This window comes from Pongo abelii, chromosome 10, assembly GCF_028885655.2.
Source record: "Pongo abelii isolate AG06213 chromosome 10, NHGRI_mPonAbe1-v2.0_pri, whole genome shotgun sequence".
NCBI classification, from domain to species: Eukaryota; Metazoa; Chordata; class Mammalia; order Primates; family Hominidae; genus Pongo; species Pongo abelii.
In genome coordinates, this window is record NC_071995.2 from 64,954,398 (window position 1) to 64,977,607 (window position 23,210).

At 37.2% G+C, this 23,210-nt stretch overlaps 1 protein-coding gene and 1 long non-coding RNA gene across 17 annotated transcripts in view; both read right to left on the minus strand.

Moving 5' to 3' along the window:
* LOC129049148 (uncharacterized) overlaps nt 1–22,808 on the minus strand; it is a 55,046-nt gene extending 32,238 nt beyond the window's left edge. For 2 of the 3 annotated variants that reach the window (XR_008511979.1, XR_008511978.1), the window contains exon 1: nt 8–22,808. This is a non-coding gene — a long non-coding RNA (uncharacterized LOC129049148). The remainder of the gene's footprint in view (nt 1–7) is intronic. The other variant, XR_010135791.1, reaches the window with a different exon arrangement.
* GRIP1 (glutamate receptor interacting protein 1) overlaps nt 1–23,210 on the minus strand; it is an 852,850-nt gene that overhangs the window by 617,021 nt on the left and 212,619 nt on the right. The gene's annotated exons all lie outside the window — the stretch shown is intronic.

Genomic DNA, 23,210 nt, shown 5'->3' on the forward strand with positions numbered 1-23,210 from the left:
AACATACATTTTAATGAGCCAGTAAATGTGCAGGGGTCCAGGACTTTTAAATATTCAAGGTGCTAAATAAAGATCCGTCTGAAAACAAAAAAGAGTAGGATCCTGATTAAACAAGTAAGACTTAGTCAATAGCACACTTAACTTTACTCTGAAGTTTTTAAGTGTTGCCTTACGTTTGTAACCAGTAATATGTAAGTATATTAATAACTTAATATTAATTAAAGTTTAATGTGTATTTTAATAATTATATACATACATATTCACAAACATAGCATTAAAAAGTTCTCTGTTACACTTAACAATCCACATCTAGAGATCCATGGTTGATCTAAAAAGCTGCAAGCACAAATGTTCGTAATTGGAAACTTACTAAGTTTATAATCAAACTTAATAATAAATGTTTAGGCCAGGCACAGTGGCTCACACATGTAATCCTAGAACTTTGGGAGGCCAAGGTGGGTGAGCTGCTTGAGCCCAGAGTTTGAGATCAGCGTGAGCAACACTGTTTGTTTGTAGAGGTGGGACCCCACCTCTACAAACAAACAAACAAAAAAATTAGCCAGGTGTGGTGGCATGCACCTATAGTCCCAGCTATCTGGGAGGCTGAGATGGGAGGATCACCTGAGCCCAGGAAGTCAAGGCTGCAGTGAGCCATGACTGCACCACTGCACTCCAGCCTGAGCAAGAGTGAGATGCTGTCTCAAAAAAATAAAAATAATGAAAGTTTAAACTTAATAATTAAAAATGAGTGAACAATTATTGAATGCACATTATAATACTAAAGGCTTTACATATATTTCATCTAGCCCTCACAACAAATCTATAATAAAGGTAGGGATTATAATTGGACCCATCTTAGAGATGAAGAAAAAGAAGGAATAAGGAGGTTAAGTTACCAAGACTACAGCTTCAGAGCTAGAATCTGAACTACGTATTTGTTTTAAAGTTCTATAATGTAATGACAAACATAACATCAAGGAATTCAAGAGTTTTTTGGAAATGCAGTAAACTTCTCACTGCTTATTTTGATTTCCTGTTTCTATTTTCTTCTCTCAATACTCCTTGTTCTCATCTTCTGCGTCTACACCTTCTACTTGAACAACAGCATCCATTTCTACAGCTTTAGGTTCACCTCTAAGTTGAAGATACAGCCTAGACAGCCCCCTCTCAGTCACCACCAAGTAGACATCTGGATTTGGATGTCATTCTGCTACCTGAAGCTAAACATGACCAACACTGAACTCAGTATCTCCAACCCACACCCAAAGTCTACTTTTCTTTGTATGTTTCTTACCTCAGAAAATAACCCTATCTTTCTGTCAGTGCCTACACCAGGAACCTGGGAGTGACCATTCTCCTTTAAGATCTATAGGCAATCACATTACAAGTTCTCTTAGTTCTACCTCCTGAGTAACTCACCCGTTAGCTGAGTCTTCTCACCTACACCTCCACTGTCAACTTCAGCAGGACTATTGCAACAATCTCCTAACAGCCTTGCTTGAGGCCACATTCCAAATGTTTCCCACAGTGTTGCCAAAGTGATTTTTCTAAAGAATAAATCATGCAGTTTACTCATTTATTTATTTAGCAATTTTTTTGTTGAATACCTTCTGTGTGCCAGGTACTATTCTAAGTAGCCAGAAATATACCAGTTAACAAAAGAGACAGAAAGGGCATCAAAGAACTTATGTTCTAGAGGAGAGATACTGACAGTAAACAAAATGAGTATAAACACATGTGTGTGTATAGATATGTGATGTGTGGGTACGCATATGAATGGTAATAAAAGCTTACTGCCCTAATGCCTAATCTCACTAGTCCCCCATTCACTCACACCCTAGAATTCATCCCTATTGAGCTACTTTTACTTTCCCAAACATGCCATGCCCCTATATCCAGGCCTCTGTACATTCTCCTTCTTCTACTTAAAGTTCTCTTTCCACTGGCTTTTCACCAGGCTAACACCTACCCTCTCCCGGCCAGTTTTCCCTGATTCCGCCATTTCTTATTTTGCTCTCCATCATGAGGCTCCCAAAACAACTAAACCTTCCCCAGGGAGTAGATAACACATACTCCGATTATGTGATAGGTATTTGTATGAGTTTGCTCTGGTTGCCATAACAAATTACCACAGACTGGTGGCTTAAACCACAGAAATTTATTTTCTCACAGTTCTGGACGCTATAAGCCTAAGATCAAGGGATTGGCAGGCAGGGGTGGTTTCTTCCGAGGCCTCTTTTCTTGGTGTGCAGATGAATGCCTTCTCAGTATGTCCTCATATGGTCTTTCCTCTTTACATGGATGTTTCTGGTGTCTCTTTGTGTGTCCAAATTTCCTCTTCTCATGAGGATAACAGACCAAATTAGAGAATACCCTAAAGGCTTCATTTTTAACTTAAGCACCTCTTCAAAGACCCTGTCTTCAAATACAGTCACATTCTGAGGTACTGGGGGTTAGTTTAACAGATGAATTTTGGGAGCAGGGGCAGGGGGCACAATTCAGTCCATAATAATATTCTATAATCGACTCCTTACCAATCTTTTTTGGCCTATGGCCCTAAAAAATTCCCCATTCCCATATTATTTTGAAGAAAATGCAAGATATCATATCCTTCAATCAGTAAATATTACTTCAACATCTTTAGATAAAGAAAATATATTTTTCTCTCTGGGAATAAAGAGATGAAATCTACTTAAGCTCTCTGATTACTCTCTAACATCTTTTCTGGTTTTAGGACATTTTCTAAAAAGATTCTGCCTTTTTGGAAAATATTTTCCCTCATAATAATCACTAACAAAACAAATGTTTTAAAACTTCAATATGGTAGATCTTCAGTCTACACTCCAAAGATGGAAAAGGAGGTATCTATGAGTGGGTTTTAGTTGAGGTTTAATACTTCTTGCTTCTTAGGCTTTAATACTACATGCTTAGGTAGGTTTAATACTACATGCTTCTTAGGCTACTGGAAAAGAAACTGTATGTGTGTGTGTGTGTGTGTGTGTGATATTATTACTAAAATGGGACTAACGGATTTTCAAGGTTCATTTTGAGAATCCACACATGCCACTCCATGCATCATCAGTGAGACCTAAGAAGCCAGGCTATTTTCTCTTTTCATTATGGATGCCCTTTACACATCTCCTCATCTCCTAACAGCTGTCATGGCAACATTCTCTTCTGTCGATGAGAAAGCAGCAAGGCTCATCCTCTTAATGCATGAATGAACCACAGAGGCTTCTGAATAACAGAATTCCCCAGAGTTTGGATGACACTATTGCAAAATGCAGTTTTGCAGTTTCTGCCAGACAGTCTGCTTTCAAAGCAATGCCTTCTCCATACTGACACTTCATACTGTGACGACAAAATGAGGAGGAGATGAAAGAGATGGTTCTTCTTTACTTTCCATTTGTGACTCTATGTATTTTGTCCTTAAATAGCAGGATGTAAAAAGACAATGAATAACATGGGTGCTGAAGAATATATGGACTATATAAGATTCTAACAACTAAAGGACACTTTTGTTCTTGCATATATTTATAAGGAGAAATCAAAGAATTTCTGTATTCCAGAAATAAACTGAGTAGCATAAATACCAAAAGTTTTATTCAGCAGAAATTATTGAAACTGGAAAAAATGGTTCAGCTAATAATTCTACAAATGAACACATGAGTAGGTATACTTACATTGATTTTTCTAAAATAAAATGTATTTCAGCAGTTTTAGATTTATAGAAAAATTACAAAAATTACAAAGATTACAGTTTCACCTATTTGTTTCATCACTCCGCTTACATCACCCCAGAGAGTTTCCCCTATTACTGCACGTTCTAAGTGCACATTTGCTACAACTAAAGGACCGATATTGATACATCATTATTAACTAAAGTCCATACTTTATTCAATTGTCTTCATTTTACCTAATATTATTTTCTGTTCCAGGACCCCATCCAAGAAAACATATTTCATTAGCTGTCATGTTTCCTTAGGGTCCTCTTGGCTCTAACAATTTCTGAGATTTCCCTTGGTTTTAATAACCTTAACAGATTTGAGGAGTATTTATCTTTGTAAAATGCCATCAATTAAAATTTGTCTGATGTTTTTCTCATTATGAGACTGGAGTTATGTATTTTGGGAAGGAAGACCACAGAGGTGAAGTGTTATCTTTATCACATCATACATAATAGCAATAGTACTTATCACTGCTGATGTCTTGATCATCTGGCTGTGAGTAACTACCATAAAGTCACTTCCTTGCCCTTTCCACACTATACTCTGAAACAAAGTCACCATGTATAACCTACACTTAAGGAGTGGAAAATTACCACTTTCTTGAGGGTGAAGTATCTGCATCAATTATTTGGAATTCTGTAGAAGAGACTGCTTCTTCTCCTCCATTTATTTATTTTTTGTATAGATATACCACAATTTGTTTATTCATTTACCTATTGAAAGATATTTTTGTTGTTTCATTGTTTCTTCTTTTCTAATGTAAGCATTTAGTGGTATCAGCTGTTCTCTAAGCATTGCTTTCCTTGCATCCCACAATTTTTTGTGTTTGTTTTTGTTTTATTTTGCTTTTAATTGACAAATAATAACTGTACACATTTATGTGGTACAATGTGATGTTTTGATACATGTATACATTGTGTAACAACAAAACCAGGGTAATTAGCATATCTATCACCTCAAATATGTGTCATTTCTTTGTGATGAGAACTTTCAAAATCCTCTTTTCTAGCTACTTCAAAATATATGCAACATGTTATTGTTAACTCTAGTCACCATACCATGCAATAGAATATTAGAACTTATTTTAGGTGAAGTTTTAAATACTAAAATTATTTTACGAAAATAAGCACAGCCATTTAAGTAAGTTATTCACAGTTGCACTGCTACTGCTAGTATATGGCGAGACAGGAGTTAAAATCACAATTTTTATAAGTTATATTTTAAATTTTATTTTATTCAAAAATATTTTTAAGTAACTGGGTCTCACTATGTTGTTCAGGCTAGACTCAAACTCCTGGGCTCAAGAAATCCTCCTGCCTCAGCCTCCCAAGTAGTTGAGACTACAGGCTATTCAAAATACTCTTAAATTTATCTTGTGACCTCTTCAATTCATGTGTTATTGTGAAGGGTGCTGTTTAATCTGTAAATATTTTGGCATTTTCCAAATATCTTTCTGTTATTGACTTATAGTTTAATTTCACTGCAGTCTGAGTACATACTTTGTATAATTTCTATTCTTTAAAATTTGTTAAGGTATGTTTTATGGCCCAGGATGTGATCTATCTTGGTAAATTTCCATGCAAGCTTGAAAATGTGGATTCTGCTATTGTTGGATGGAGTGTTTTATACATGTCAATTAGATCAAGCTGACTGATAATGCTATTCAAGTCAACTATGCCCTTACTGATTTTCTGCTAGCTTGATCTATCAACTAGTGAAAGAGGGGTGTTGAAGTCCCCAGCTACAATAGTCAATTTGTTATTTTGAAATTGTGCCTCTTTGCAAGTTCATCAGTTTTTGCCTCATGTATTCTGATTCTCTGTTGTTTGGTGCATATGGTTTTATGATTATGTCTTCCTGGAGAACTGATACTTTCATCAGTCTTAATGTCCCTATTTATTCCTGATAATTTCCCTTGTATTGAAGTCTGCTTTGTCTAAAATTAAGATAGTGACTCCAGCTTTCTTTAGATTGGTGTTAATATACTGTATAATTCTCCATCCCTTTACTCTTAACCTGATGCTTTATATTTAAAGTGGGCTTCTTGTAGACAATAAGGATTTGCCTAAGACTCTAGGTTTCCTATGTATTATATATTTTTTCTCATTTTGCCTTCTCTTGCTTTAATTCTCCCCTCTTGTTCTTCTTTCTCCTGTTTTAATTGAGCATTTTATATAACATGGTATCTACCCTCCGAGCATCTCAATTATATTTCTTTTAACTTTTTTAGTGGTGGTTCTAGAGTTTGCAATATGCATTTTAAACTAATCTAAGTTCAGTTTCAACTAATACTATACCATTTCATGTGTAGTTCAGATAACTTATAAGAGAGTATTTCCAATTCCTCCCTCCAACCTCTTATGACATTGTTGTCATTCATTTCACTTAACCATATGCTATAATTATCTAATACACTGTTACAATTATTAGTTTAAACAAAGTTTTATTTTAGCTCAATTAATGAGAAAAGCAAAAGATTTTACTTTACCTTAATTTATTCCTTCTCTGATGTTCTTTCCTTAATGTTGATCTAAGTTGCTGAACTATCATTATTCTTTTCTCTGAAGAACTTCTTTTAACATTTTATAAAGAATAGGTATGCTGCGCTAGTAATAAATCCCCTCAGTTTTGTTTATGTGAGAAAGTCTTTATTTCTCCTTCACATGTGAAGGATAATTTTTATGGATTTAGAAGTCAAAGTTGGTGAGGGTTTATTTTTCTTTCAACTCTTTAAGTATTTTTCTTCGCTTGCATAGTTTATGATGAGAAGTCCACTGTAATTCTTATTCTTGTTTCTCTATAGGTATGGTGATCCCCACAACCCCAGGGCTTCTTTCAAGATTGCCTTTTCACATTCCGAAGTTGAATATCATATATGTAAGTATAGACTTTGTGGAATTTATTCCACTTTGTGTTCTCTGAGCTTCCTGGATCTGAATTTAGGTTAGATGTCTGTCATTAATTTTGGAAAATTATCAGTCATTATTACTTCAAATATTTCTCTTGTTCCATTCTCTGTTATTTCTCCTTCTGATCTTTCAATTACCTGTACATGTATGTTTCACCTTTTGAAATTGTGCCAAAGTTCTGAGTTCTTGCATCTTCTGTTTTTTGTTTGGTTGGTTTTTGAGACACAGTCTCACTCTATCAAGCAGCCAGAGTGCAGTGGCACATTAATAGCTAACTGCAGCCTCCACCTCCCAGGTTCAAGTGATCCTCCCAATCCTCCCACCTTAGCCTTTTACCATCTCAAGTAGCTGGGACCACAGGCATATGCCACCATGCCTGGCTAATTTTTTTATTTTTTGTAGAAACAGGGTCTCACTATGTTGCCCAGGCTGGTCTGGAACTCTTGGGCTCAAGCAATCCTCCTGCCTCGGCCTCCCAAAGTGCTGGGATCACAGGCGTGAGCCACCATGCCTGGCTCTTTTTTTTCCCATCTTTATTTTTGCATTTCAGTTTGGGAAGTTTCTATTGACCTATCTTCAAGATCACTGAGACTTTTAAAAATTGTGTTAAGTCTTCTGAGTGACACTTCAGAGGCATTCTTCATTTCTGTTACTGTGTTTCTAATTTCTAGCTTTTCCTTTTGATCTTTTCTTAGCTCTGTCATCGCTCCGCTTACATCACCCCTCTGTTCTTGCATGTTATCTACTTTTTCTATTAGAGCCCTTAACACATGAATCATAGCTACTGAAATTCCCTGTGTGATAATTCCAAAATCTGCGTCACATCCGAGTCTGGTTCTGATGCTTGCTTTGTATCTACAGACTGTTTTTCCTTGCCTGTTAGCATGCTTTGTTGAGACAGGGTCTTACTTACTCTGTTGCCAAGCTGGAATGCAATGATGTGATCACAGCTCACTGCAGTCTTGACCTCCTGGGCTCAAGTGATGCTCCCACCTCAGCCTCCTAAGTAGCTGGGACTACAGCCATGCACCACCATGCCAGGCTAATCTTCGTATTTTTTGTATAGATGGGGTTTTACCATGTTGCCCAGGCTGCTCTTGAACTTCTAGGCTCAAGTCATCTGTCCACCTTGGCTTCCCAAAGTGCTAGAATTATAGGCATGAGCCATGCGCCCAGCCTCATCTGTGTAATTTTCTGTTGAAAGCTAGACATGATGTATCAGATAACAGGAAATGAGGCAAAAAGGACTTCAGCTTGAGGCTTATCTGTCTAAGATTGGGTTGTATATGTTTGCTATAGATGTGGTTGTCAGAGGTTTCAAAGTCCTTTAGTGTCTTTTTTTTTTTTTTTCATCTCTCCTGTTGTCTTTGGACTTTTCTGAGACCCCCTCTCCTTGGCCAGACAGTGTCTGTCCGCATCTTGCAGCTCTTTCAGCTGTAATCCACTGTTATTATAAGGAGCCCTGTTGCTGTGGTGGTAAAGAGTGGGGAAGGGAAGCACTCCATTTTCTTAGGATTACATCTCAATCTTTTGGTGGGCCTATGTTGCTGTACTGTGACCTTTACAAATGTTTCTTAACCTTTTTCCTCTTTCCTTAGTTGACAGAGGAATCTAGAGGTGCCTTGAGTCAGAGAACTATCTTCTCCCCAGATGGGATAAGACTCTGGTAAAGCCCTTTTCCTTGGAGAGTAAGTCTTTATCATAGAGAACATTCTGAGCGCACTTCAAAGTCATTACTTTCCCCTTCCCCTTGCCAGAGCCAGGACAGGGTCTATCTTGGCTCTTTGCTGTGAAAACCTGATGGGGTTCTGGGAAGTAAAATCCATGTACGTGTGAGACCTTCTCTAAGACTACTGTGCCTAGGAGTTCCACTCTCAAGCTAGTCAACACTTACCCTCCAGCAATTCATCAAAATTACTATTTAAATGGCCCTTCTAGTCTATGGTTCCAGTTGCTTCTGCTGTAGGTAAGCAAATCTTAGCTGTGACTGTCTGAATTTACCTATTTCTTCAGATTTTCGGGTGGCAAGCGATTTGCCCTGAGATTGCTGATAGTTCCAGGAAAACTTATCAAGTTTTAGTTTGCTCAGGTTTGGAAGGGAGTGAGGACTCCCAAGCACTTTACGTGCTGGAGTGCCTCACTTTGTTTTTTTCATATTCCTATTTTTAATACTTATTTTATAGAAACAGAAATGTTTGCTTAGAAAAGTATTTATTGAGAATTCATGGCAAACTTAGCATAATAGCATGTTTGGGAAGACAACAATTGATTCACTCATTCAATAAATAATTGTTGAGTACCTATTATGGTGCTAAGACACTTGCTGGATAGCAACTGGATAGTAAGGTATGGTGAAAAAGACAGCTATAGTCCCTACCCTTGAGGAACTTACATGCTAGTGAGGGAGACAGAAAAAGGATATATGCATGAAAATAGTAATCACAGTCTTTAAGAAGCTCATCAAAGTGATAAGATAAAATATAATAATCATAGAGAGTATAAATGTTTGAGTACATTTTAACAAGGTAGTTTAGCAAAGAGAAGAGATGGTATGGGTTTGAATATTCTGGGACCTGAGGAGAAGTTAGAAAATAAGTCGAATTAAGTTTGTAGAGAAATGTCACTTTGATAAAGGGCACAGCAACAGCAAAGACTCAGAGGGAGGAATGAGAATAACGTGTTTCAATATAGCCAGTTCAGCTTGGCTGCAGTATAGTTTTCACTGCAGAAGAGTGGGAGAGAATAAGTGGAAAATCTGGTGAATGCCAGAAGTGGAAATGTGTTGCTCAACAAGAACCGTGAGGACCTTGTTGTTAAAACATTAGTCAATGGGTGGAATGGGAAAAGTACTAAGCTAGGATTCCTGAGGACACCTAGCATTTGCCACTAACCAGTTGTGGCTCTTTGGGCAAAACTGTCTGACTCTGAGTCTGTGTCTTCATCTGCAGTAAAAGAAACATTGAATTGCTGAGTCTTCTTCCCACTTAAAACACCCTAAGGTTCTGGGTAGGAAACTCTTCTACATCACTCCAAAAAGTAGGAATCTAGTCTCTGTCTGAGTACTTCAAATGACAGAAAGCTTATTATTCTTTGAGGCAGCTGGTTCAACAGCACTGGCACTGAACAGTTAAAATTAATAGAACACTTTTGTTAGAAATGAGCTGAAATCTGCCTTGCCATAATTCACTCTGTTGAAAGTTCAAAACTTTAGAGCAGTTTTGCCCAACAGAACTTCTTACAAAGATAAAACAGCCCAATTCCACAGCCATGTGACCACTGAGCACTTGAAATGTGGCTACTATGAGTGGAAAGCTGAATTTTTTATTTTATTTAATTTTCATTTAAATAGTCACATGTGACCAGCAGCTACAGTGGTGGACCACCTAGCTCTAAAACAACCCCAAATAAACTTCTTCCTTCCACATAACAGCTCTTCAGATATGTGTGACAGTTAACATTAATGACCTGTCCTTAAGCTTTTGTTTTTCTAGCTCATCACAATGAAATGCTCTAACCATTGTTCATATGGTCTATTTTGCAGCCCCATGTTCTTACTAATGCATTCTAATTCATGCACACTCAGCTAAGGTCCAAAGATGCTTTCCAGAAACCATGAAACCCCTAAACGTACATGCAAATCTGTTGTGTATTTGCACATTATTTAGAGGAGAGCTTTCAGGGCTGCCTTCAGATTCTCAAAGGAATTCCTGGCCCCCAAACAGGGTCTGGGGTGAGAAGAGAAGATGAAAGAAAAATGGGATACAATGGCCGTATTAATGATAGCCCTGAAATGTAACATAACAAATGAGAGGCTGAGATGAAAGCAGACCTTAGGAACCCTAGTGCCTAGGCTTGTTTCTATTTCAACACCACCTGTGTATTTTCACACAAGAGTTGCTTCAATGTCTTTTTAAAATACAGCCACCATTTTTTTCTATAAACACAGTAACATGTAATTTTTATAAATCTATATGTCATGTAAAACTGTTATTTTTTCAGTAGAACCATGGTTGAAAAGTATTTTTTAAATATTAAAAACATTCCTTAATACAAAAAAACCCCCACATTATGTAGGTTATTCAGGGGACTGGGGTAGGTTTTTTTCTTTAACTTTTTTCTCCTTTGACAGGACAATGGTTATTTTTTCCCTTTTTTCCTTTCTCATTCTTTTTTTTTTTTTTTGGAAGGAAAATGTACTTCAAAACCCCTCTTTCAGCCTGTTAAAACCATTTGTAATTCCCCTGGTTCAGATCCTACCGCCTCCATATAGGAGTGTATTTTGAAAAGATCTTTGAATTCTGAATAAATTCATCTTACTAAATCAAAATACCTATGTATATCAAAAAATCTGACCTCTATCGGCCTAAATCAAAGCATCACAACTCTGCCAGTGTTTATCCTATTTTTAAAGAGCTCTAGGAAAGATAATTCTGTTACCTCAAATGGTAATTCATTCCAATGCCATCCAGTAAAAGACCACATATAACATGACCCTAAAGTAATTTTGTAGGTACCATATTGCCTTTACCAAGAGTACATATCAGGTAAAAGTGCATCAGCTATGTGATGGTTGTAGCTTCTCTTTACTATCATCCTAATGTAATCCAGGCATTAAAATTATATAAGAAGACCCTTCAGCATATTGAATATTGAACTCTAGAGTTTTCCTAGAATGCACAGTTAGAAGGCTTTTCTTTTCTTTTCCTTTTTTTTTTTTTGAGTCAGAGTCTCACTTTGTTGCCCAGACTGGAGTGGTGTAATGGCATGATCTCAGCTCACTGCAACCTCTGCCTCCCCGGTTCAAGCCATTCTGCCTGCCTTAGCCTCCTGAGTAGCTGGGTACAGGTGCCTGCCATCACGCCCAACTGATTTTTGTATTTTTAGTAGAGATGGGGTTTCTCCATGTTGGCCAGGCTGGTCTTGAACTCCCGACCTCAGGTGATCCTCCCGCCTCAGCCTCCCAAAGCGCTGGGATTACAGGCATGAGCCACTGCACCTGGCCTGGTCTTTACTTAAGTATTACCTTCTCTGTGAAATGATCCATCTAAAATCTCAACCCCCGCTCCATACACATACATATTTCTTACCTCCTTGCTTGCTATCTTGTTTCTCCTTAGTACTTATAACCATCCAACATGATAACAGACTTATTTATCTTATTTGTTAACTTATTTATTAAGTGTCTTGTCCAACTAGAATGTAAGCTTCATGAAGGCAGGAATTTCAACATCTAGAACACTGCCTAGCATTCACTATGTAGTTGTTGTATAAATTGCATAAATCCATATAAAAGTTGAAGTGAAAAGATGAAGTAAAAATGATCATAATTTTGACATTGTCTAAACTAAAATTCTCATTTAAACACAGATATTGTTCTCTGGAATTTTTAAATATAATATAAAAATAAAATGCTCATAAAAATTCAAAACGAAGTTCTTAGCAAGATGTCTGGTGTACAGTAAGCGTTCAACAAATGTTTGCTATTATTGATTTTTACTGCACATTTTCCTTATGATAAATTCTTAGAAGTATCCAGGTCATAGACAGAGGCACATATATTAAGTGCCTAATTAAGTGTAATTTTCAGGGTCCCTCATTTCCTAAAGCTTCTTCCAAGACATAAAAGGGATCCTCAAAATGTGTTCAATGGCTCTGCTTTTGTAAAATTTGTAAAAATAAAATATTTTAACTGGATCTGTTATGACTGCTGTTGCCATCCATTGCAATTTTCCTCTCATCAAACATCCCCTTAAATTGACTGCACTGAAGGAGCCATGGACATTTTTGGAATCTGGCGGGTCAAACTGACTTTGGAATTTTACTTTATTTTGGTTTAGTGGCTTTTTTATATGGATTTGGGGTCACCTCCAGGGATAGGTATTGATAGCTGTTCCAGACTAGAAAAAAAGGCAGGAATATTCCTACTGCCCCTCATTCCATCTCACCCTGCAAGGTCAGAGGTCACACCACAACGAAAACACCTCTTGCCAAGCCTGGCACCAGAAATATATGAGTAGTGAAGGAGAAACAGGATGTAAAATGTATAGAGCCACAAGCTAGTCTGTAGAAAATTCTTCCAATCATCAGGTATCCAAAATTGTAAACAAAGGATTCAGTTTTCATCAGTGGCTAGACTAAACGAAAGCTCTCTCCTGTCAGAAACATATTCAATAATGCAGTATATGCAATTACAAATGCAACAAACCTGTGGCAGTGCTACAAATAGCAAATTTGTGTGCGTGAGAATTTTCAGATTTTATGCAACTATTAACAATAAAAAACAGATTTCCACCTACCACGCTAGAGGACTTATCTTTCCTGTCTCTTTGTAGAAAATAGTACAAAACCATTGTCACATGAAAAGGCAATCAAAGAGTAACCAAAATAATATAATAAATAAAATAGGGGAGTGTCATAAAGTCAATTACTAAAAAATGTTAAAAACATAATACATGCATTCTGTTCAAGGGCAAAATACAGAGACCAGTTAGGAGAGTATTCCCATGATCCAAGAGAGACACGATGGAGGTTTGGACCAGGGCGCTAGCAGCAGAGGTGGCAAGAAGTTGCAAATGTGTTTTGGTCTTTAGTAGTCAATGGACATAGATGAATGATACATTCTGAGGCAGTCAGAGCACAGCTGTTAAGAGCCATGCCCTGGAGCCAGACTGATTCAAGTTTGCCTCATAGAGATGGATTTTGTGATGTTTATAGTATTTACCAATTTCATAAAAATTTGTTGTGATGTTTTTCTCATTCGAACTAAATATTTAATATCATACCTAATTTTGTATTTATAACTTTGGGATCCTTTTTTAAAAGAACTCTCTCCCTTTCCCAGTTGCACAGGCTTGGGCTCCACAAACCCTGTATCTGCCTTTGGTCACAGAGTATGCACATTTTAAATTTTGATATGCATTGCTTAATTTCCCATTGGAAAGATTATGCCCATTGCCACTCCTAATTTCCTTAAAACTTAATCAACATTGGCTATTATCAGTTTTTCTCAATTTGGCCAATTTGATAGGTGAAATTTTAATTTGTGATCCTTTGATTACCGGTGATACTGAACATATTTTCATGTATGTATTGGTGATTTATATATCTCTCCTCACAGACTGTCCAATCCAGTCCTTTGTCATTTTTCTGTTAGAAAGCTGGTCTTTATTATTTGGCTGGCATACAAACAAATGCAAAATGTATCAAATATTGTTACTGTTACTGTGTGTGTTTATCTTGTACATATATTTTCATTTAAACATTTCACCTCCAAATGCCTTGTTTCTCCAACTAAAGGGTAGGTTCATGCATGACAAGAAATGTGACATGTATATCATATCACATCACCTAGCAAAGAACAAAAGTATTTTAAATGAGTGATATTTAAAGCAAAATCTACACTCCTTATGGTACTACCACTACCACTACTTCTACAGTGTGAACAGCTGAGTCCATTCAACCAACAATTTAAGCTAAATACAAAGGTTGAATAAGTATAATGTGTCTGGCCAAAAGAGTATTTCATCATCTTGCTTCTGAATGACTATCTGAAGACTTCTGCCTTCTAATGTCATTATTTCTACTTATCTCTACTCTTCCAAACTCTTCTTTACTGCCTTAATATTCTCTTTGTCTCTCTTTTTTGTCCAGTCCTCAGATTCCTAAAACTTACATACACACATCCAAGTTTATAAACTGCCAAGCTAATGAGAAATTTGAGAAACAAATTCTATGTTCTGAACTGAATATAAATTGTAGCTAATTCTGGTCCCCGCTGAGGCCTTTGAACACACTTATATGATTGAAAATACAATTTCGGAAACAGAAGCAGGTTGCTAATTACAAGGAACATCAATGGATAGCTCCCAGAGAAAGATTCATCAATTTTGGTGTAATTATGAAAGTATATATATAAACATTAGCATTCCCAAATCTGCCATGATTAAGATTAGGTCAAACTTTCAAAAAGACACATCATAAGCTCTAGAACTGACTATAAATTTACATTTCTTTAGGATAAAATTGTTCTAAAGAATGCACATTAAGTTCTATAACATAACTCTTTAACTTCTTTTAAAATGTAACATAAAGGTCACAGAAAAGTGTACAAATGATTAGGTGAAGAGTTTGATGAACACACTCAAGTTATCAGTCCCTAGATTAGGAACTGGCATACTACCAGAAGCTGGCAGACCCTATGGTGCCCCTTCTCAGTGTTTACCTCTCCCTGAGGTACACAATTCTGACTTTTAACACCATAGATTAGTTTTGCCCATTCTCAAGTTTATATAAATGGGAATCAAACAATACATACTTTTTTGTATCTGGCTTGTTTTTCTCATTGTTATGTTGTTGCATGTAAGAACAATAGCCAATGTAAGATATAACACCCAAGTTTTATGTCACTAAAGAATGTCTTCTTTTTATTACTATAGTCAGTTCTAAAGCTGAGCACTTTTTTTTTTTTTTTTTTGGATCTTGCTCTTCCACCCAGTTTGGAGTACAGTGGCACAATCATAGCTCTCTACAGCCTTGAACTCCTAGGCTCAAGTGATCCTCCCACCCCAGCCCCCTGAGTGGCTAAGACTACACGTGCACACTACCATAACTGGCTACATTTTTTAATTTTTATTTTTTGTAGAGATGGAGTCTCACTATGTTGCCAAGAGTGATCTCAAACTCTTGAGCTCAAGCAAAGCTCCCACCTTGGCCTTCCAAAGTGCTTGGATTACAGATCTGAACCACCACACCTGGCCCTGGGCTCTACTTTTCATAAAGTTTCACATTTTAGACTTTAAATCCAAACCCAGAAACTATCTCAACAAGAGTCAATAAATAGACTCAACTCTGGGAATTTTTAAGATTACTTTTTGATATGTAAAGTGCAGAGTCACACATAGAAGCAAGGAATGGTTTTTTATTATACTAAAAAATAACTAAAAAGCACTATTCCCTAATATTTTTGAAAGTTTGACTTAAAAGCACTTCTACAGAGATCAACTGTAAGTGGTTTGAATCATAAACCAAAATGAAAAGCACATACATCAAATCGAAAGCATGTAACTTTGATTTACCTATTTTTGACCATATAATTTGAAATGACCACGCTCTCCCCCTGCTCAGCCTCTGTCTTAAGTACCTATGTTAACATCTCAAGTCTCCTTCAAACTGCCAATATTTTTCCCAAGGAGGAAATGCTAATGCATAGATGATGGTGCCCAGGCATCAGGCTTCTGCATTCCTTTCTTTCATTGGTCTCAGATTAGCTGTCTTCTTTTCGTCCCAAACATTAAAAGTTACTAGATTTCAGCCAAAAAAAGAAGTATTGGCATCAAAAGCTAAGACAAAAAGTAGATAAAAATAACTAATGGAAAACAAACAAACAAAAAAACTATTTTAAAAAATGCCCCATTTCCACCAAATTGGTCATTTTCCTCTTGTGCAATGACATTTCATTTTCTTTCACTTGATCTGACTTCTAACCAAGTTCTTTCTTAAATTACAGGCAGCTAAGCCTTTAAAATTTTTATCTTCAGCTTTCAGGATCCACAGAGACAAATGGCAAAGTGGTAGACCGTGACACAGCCACAGCCCAAGCCCACAGAGGCCAGCCAAGCTTTACGCCTCCAGCAGCATGCCCCAGTCTCTGTGCTAGGTCAGTAGCTCCACACCATCTGGGTTCCTCCCCTAGGATATATGATTTACTAAACCCGCTGGGATCCCATGTGTGACCTTTCCAAAGAATTAAACAGAAAATACACTTTTCTTCCTGTATAGCAATAAATCCCAAACATTTTGATCCCCATGACCCCACTTGAGGATTTATATAATATCCCCAAGCCACAAAACTTCTCCTTTAAAAAAAAAAAAGCCCCTGTCATCCTGCAAGTACCATTACCACTAGATAATTCTGAAATTACTTTTGCTCTTATATGAATTCACACATTTTGGCAAGGTGAAAAAAAAAAAACTCAATGAGTGAATGCAGGAGTGAAAATGAGTTGGCTTCCCTAGTTTATACGGTAATAGCCCATATGAGCCACCATTAAAAAGTTAGAGCACTACAGCTGCTGTCTTCATGAACCTGTCAAAACACCTCTCAACCCCTCTGAGGGCTCCAAGCCTCAGGGTTTTGTTGTTGTTGTTGTTATTCATATTATGGCCATGAACCCACATTGAACAAACCTCAGTTTTGAGAGACACTATGTTATGGGTTAAGTTGTATCCCCCAGAAAGATGCGTACCTGTATCTATGATGTGAAGGTGACTTTATTTGGAAATAGAGTCTTTGCAGATGTAATCAAGTAAGACGAAGTCATTAGTAAGCCCTAATCTAACATGACAGGTGTCCTTAAAAAAGGAAAATGACATATGAAAACAGACACACAGGGAGAATGCCATGTGATGAGAGGCAGAAACTGCAGTGATTCAGCTGCAAGCCAAGGACCACCAGGGGTGGATGGCCAACCTTAGAAGCTAGAAAGAGGCAAGGGAGGACTCTACTAAGAGTATCAGAGGGAACCTGGCCCTGCTGTCACCTTGATTTTGAACTTCTAACCTCCAGAACTGAAGGATAATAAATGTCTGTTGTTTTAGGCCACCCAGTTTGTATAGCCCTAGGAAGCAAATACACACTACAATGATTATGTTAGGAGAATGCCAGTGAGGCTTCTGCAGCACTCCTTTCATAAGACTTCAGACAGCCAGAACAGAAGACTCACAATCTGGTACCACGCGCTAAGTCTGTTTAATTCTCAGTTATCTATGGGGACATGAAATGCTACAAACAGTTCATCTCTTTGCCTCTGAAAAAGTATTTTGTACTTCTATTTGAATGTGAGTGACTAGCATTCTGGAAATTTACTACACTTCAAACAGCAATGATTGCTTACATATATTCAGAGCTCACCATTCACCAGATGCTCTTTTAAGAATTCATATGTGGCTAGGCGTGGTGGTTCACACCTGTAATCCCAGCACTTTGGGAGGCTGAGGCAGGCGAGTCACGAGGTCAAGAGATTGAGACCATCCTGGCCAACATGGTGAAACCCCGTCTCTACTAAAAATACAAAAATTAGCTGGGCATGGTGGTGCACATCTGTAGTCCCAGCTACTTGGGAGGCTGAGGCAGGAGAATCGCTTGAACCCAGGAGGCAGAGGTTGCAGTGAGCCAAGATCACACCACTGCACTTCAGCCTGGCGACAGAGTGAGACTCCGTCTCAAAAAAAAATATATTAATATGTATTACCTCATTTAATTCTTACAACAACTCTGTGAAATAAAATATTATCCTTATTATATAAATGAGAAAACTGAGAGAAGAAGAAACTAACTTGGCCAAGCATCAGAACCACAGTTTGATGACCCCAGGCAGGCTGACTCCAGAGCCAGCTTTTTCACCAGCATGCAATAGTGCCTCTATTACAAATCCACACTGGATGTAGTTTTGATTATTCAGTTTATCCATGTTACTGTGTCTACTCAGCATCTTTCATCTTCCTCTGCTCTTGTGACTTGTTCTCCATTTCCATGTTTTGAGCATTGGCCAAATTACCACTAGACAACTAAAGGACCCATGTATAACAGAGCTGAATCCCTTCTGCAAATGTGCTGTTTCCTACTTTTCCTAGGGCAGAGAGGTTAAGTATTTTGATTTAAAAGGCCTTCTATTCCAATTGAATTATAGTAATCAAAGCTCCTATTTATGTCAACCAAGCACTTAAGCGGAGAAGGTGACAATGTCAGCAAGTCTCTTTCAAGAGCTTAATGTGCATAATCTCTAATCAGGAGTTGGCCATGCAATAGAGCAATCTTCCTTATGATCTACAAGCTGGAAGTGATCCATTCCTCTCTCGAATTCTCCTTAATACTTAATACTTATTATAACTTTTTAAAGAACTACCTTCTTATAATTATTTGTGTTCACGTGTTACTTCTCTTTTCTCATTGTAAATTCCTTAATTTCAAAACTACATTTTTACGTCTATCTCCCTCATAGCAACTTCCTTGGTTCCTTGCATAAAGCAAGTGCTCAAAATATATTTTTGAAAGAATAACTGGACAAATATAAATGACTATAATATTAAGCAACTGATCCTGTTGTAATAATATGCTGAATTATAGAGATAGATTATTCAGTGTAATCAAAGTGACATAAAGGAATTCTAAAGAATAAGTTCCTATGTATTACCAAAACTGTAACTTAGACTTTAGGTTGAAAAGCAGAAAAGAAAAAATGTAGCTTTAGAGCAAGGTTCTGATACACCTTTATCTAACCCAAAGACAGTTTATAAAGATAAAGCCTCTACTTAAAAGGATAAACAAAAACTACAATTTTTCAAAAATAAAGGAAGTCACACTGTTCAATTGGTGTAGGTATTCTAACAGCACAGTTGCAGGAAGACTCAGCTTTGCTGTACATGAGTCCTTCACATTTGCCTACATGGTGAGACAGCCTACTGGAAAAGAAAGTAGTTTCTAAATGAGAAAGCAAAATGCCTACATGTTAGGTTTCTACACTCTCAATTTTAGAATTCATATGTCTGGGCTACATTGTGTTACACTGAGAAAAATCACTGCTGTTACCTTTGAGGAAACTGAATTCTAGTTGCAGCTCCACTACATAGTAACGGGAGAGCCACCTTTCATTGAGAACTTACAAAGAACACTGTTATACTGTCTTATCTCATTTAATTTGGATAGTAACTCTGTGACTTTGTTGAGAAAACAGAAGGTCAAAGATGTTAATTAACTCATTTAATAGTTAGCAGATCTAGCACTGATATCCAGTTATTTCTGTCTCCAAACTCTGTACTCTGTATTCACTCTCTGAGATAGCAATGGCTAACAGCATACCCAATATCCAATGTCTCCTTCTTAATTTTGTGTGTGATGGGAACATAAAAATTAAAATCATTCACCTTCCTAGACTCCTGTGGTAGGCAACTTCTAGGATGGCTCTTAACGTTCCCCACCTCCTGATATTCATGTCCTTATATATTCCCCTCCGGTTCAGCGTGGGCTGGACCTAGTGACACCTATAACAAATAGAACAGGGCAAAAGTGTTGTAACGTTGCCTCCAAGCTTAGGCTGAAATAAACTGGGTTTCATTTAATCTGTTCTCTCTCATTCTGTTGCTCATTGGGAGGGAAATCATCTACCATGTTATGATCTGCCTTGTGGAAGAGGCCCTCATGGTAAGAAACGGGGAACTTTACCCAACAGCAAGTGAGAAACTGCAGCTCTCAGTCCAACAATCTTTAGAAATTGAATTCTTCCAACAACAACATGAGTGAGCTTAGAAGTGGGTTCGCCCCCAGTCAAGTCTTCAAATGAAACTACAGCCCCAACTGATGCCTTGATTGTAGTCTTGTGAGAGACCTTGAGACACAGGCACCCAGCTAAGCTGTTACTGGATTTCTGACCTGCAGGAACTTTTAAATAATAAATATTGGTGGTTTTCAGCTGCTAAGGAAGAATAATAGGTTATGCAACAATTCCTAACACAATCCCTTTGAAGTTAGTAGGGGCCATATGAGTTATAAGATGTAAGCAGAAGTTTAATGAATAGGGCTACTAGAAAAGCTACAGTTTTCTTGATAAAAAGGAACAAAATCAGCTTTCATTAGCTTCTGGCACCTTTCCCTCCCCCTTTTTCCTTCCCGAAATGTAGATGTCATGCCTGAAGTTACAGCCATCATCTTATATCCATGAGCACAAAACCTATATGCACTTGGGTCCCTTATGGCATTATGGCAGTGCTACCCCAACACTGGACTGCCTTTCTCTTGACATTTTGTTACAAAAGAAAAAGAAACATTCTTTGAGTCCTGTTATTTATAGCCAAGTGGAATTCTAATTTACTCCTTTTCCAGCTTTGGCTGGAGCAGTTTTCTCTATAAATTAATAGACTAATAACAAAAACTATAATTTTCCTACTCAGCTGTGTTGAAGTGCTCTGTTCTTATAAAATGCCATATAAATATAAGGTATTGTTATTATTAAGAAATCAAAATATTATTAACATTTAATGACAAGACCAGTTGTAATCTTACTGACAATGAATGGACATGTTTAAGTAATTTTAACTCTTAGCAATATTTTTTTTTAAATCCCAATTTACTAGCAAGTTTTCTTCACTAAAATAAAGTACTTTAGGTAATTATTTTAATAACTGCATCTTGATAAAGCTTTTTTATATACTGTACCTTAATAATAAAATCAACAAAGTTTTAAATATTTTCCCTGTGTTTTATATATATTTGATAGAGTTGTATCTATGTTTTCGAAATAATTCAGAAAACACCTGAAATAAAAGCCCAATAAGTTAAATTTTATGCATACACTTCATCAGCCAGTATCATCTGTGTAACCTACAGGGTACTGTGCATGAAGTAATTAAGTAGTATTGCCCTTGGCTGCTGAGACTGAGGGTATACTTAACAGCATTGCCCAGGAATTATCCTGGTGTCTGTTTTTGCACAATGGCATATCTATTTTCAAATCTGACTTCAGGCAGGAAGCACCTCTTCCCACCAAGGGAGGTTTAAAACCCGACTCCTATCTTTGCAGCACACAGAAGATGTCGATCATAGCAAAGAAAACAAAGATGGGGATGTTCAGGTTAGAGATACAGCATTTTGTGACCACAGCCAGCAATTTGCAGAACAAACCCGGGAGAAGCAAAGCCACACTTAGAAATCCACAGACAAATTAAGCCTCTAGTCTATACTTAAAGACTGTATTTCAAGAGCATAAGCAAAGAGGAAGACATAGTTATAATGAGGAAACAGCAAAACCTAGACCTCCCAGCAACTGCAAAAGCACAGAAAAAATCCAGTCTGGACCAGAATTACTTCCCTGACCCCACTGATTAAAGACTCTCATCAGAGCATCTGACGAAGATAAATCTGGAACTAGTCTCAAAAGCCATGCTGTACAGCCTGTCCAATTTATCATATGTAAGAACATGTAGAAAGCTACAAGGTAATCATAATCAGTTGTGGGTTGATTGCTCTCAACAAATCTTTAGATTGTCTTCATAAAACATCAGAGGCATAATGATGCTGAAGTATCTTACATTTATTGAGTGTTTACTGTGTGCCAGGTATTCTTCTAAGAGCTTTACGGGTACTAACTCATTTAATCCTCATAACAACTCTATGAGGTAATTATATTGCGATTATCCCCATTTTATAGATGAAAAAACTAAGTAACTTGCCCAGGAACTAGAAGGTGAGAGAGCTGTGTAGATAGTCTCACTCTCGACCACACTAAAAACCCATCCAGATCATATTATCTGTTGACTAGATCCCATGAACTTTGGCTATTAGAGTCAAGATATTCTTCCCTAGTGTGCTCAGTCAAAGTAAGTAGCCCCTCTTATAGAGATGTTATTAATAAGGCTTATTTATGTCTGGATATGCTAGCCATGCATTCTGGTTACCTACTGCTGTGAAATAAACCATCCCAAACTTGGTTTTAAACTACAGCAATCATTTTATTTTACTCATGAATCTGCAATCCAGGCAGGGCTCCTCTCTAATCCACATATTGTCAGCTGGGGCGGCTAAAAGACAGTGGGGAGGAGGTAGTTCTATGCCTTAGAATCATCTGAAAGCTTACTCACTCTTTGAGTTGATGCTTGCTGCTAGGTAGGACCTTGGTTTGGGACATCAGCCCATATACATACACATTTTCTCACAGCATGCTGGCTGGTTTCCAAGCAGCATGCCTAAAGAATAAGGTAGAAGAAGTACATGGCATTTTTATGACTTAGCTTTAGAAGTCATATAGTATCGCTTCCAACTACTGGTCAAGGCAGTCACAAAGGCAGCCCAAGTTCAAAGAGGAAAGGCATAGGCCCAACCAATCGATGGAAAGAATGTCAATTTATATTGTAAGACGAGCTTGTAGTATGAGATATATTGTGGCAGCCACCATTGGAAAATATTTCACAAGAAGGCAATTAAAGCTGTTCAAAATCTAAACATAATGAACCTACACAATAAATAAATAAATTAAATAAGTGATATCAGCAATGTCCTACTATAATTAAACACCTCAGGAATTATTTTTAAAACAAAATTTTTACTGTTTAAATTTCCTTCTATCATAGAGCTCTAAGACATTTTGATTTACACCTTGATTGTATCTGATCCAATTTCAACTTCCTGGATTTAGCTTCAAATGTGAAGCTAAATCACCCTTCTATTGGGAACAGTTAGAGAAATAAGGACTGATCATTAAAGATTAAATTTTTCTCTCATCATGTTAAAGTGGAAAAATGAGCACTGCCACTCAGGTTTTCAAAGACAAAAGATGTTTTCAGTAACACCTACTACCTCTGAGACATCTCATCCTGCCCTAAAACAGCACTGTACGTCAAAATCTTGGTTTGTTTTATCAAGATGGCATGTCATTTGTAGATCCTTCACTAAGGACAGTGAAAAACAACTCCATCACTGTAATTCATGTGCCTCTGGTCAACAGGCAGTAACAGTTATTGATTTCATTCTGATTAAAAGTACTTAGTAGTTTTGTGTCTAAAATTCAGGGTCATCTTTTTTAAA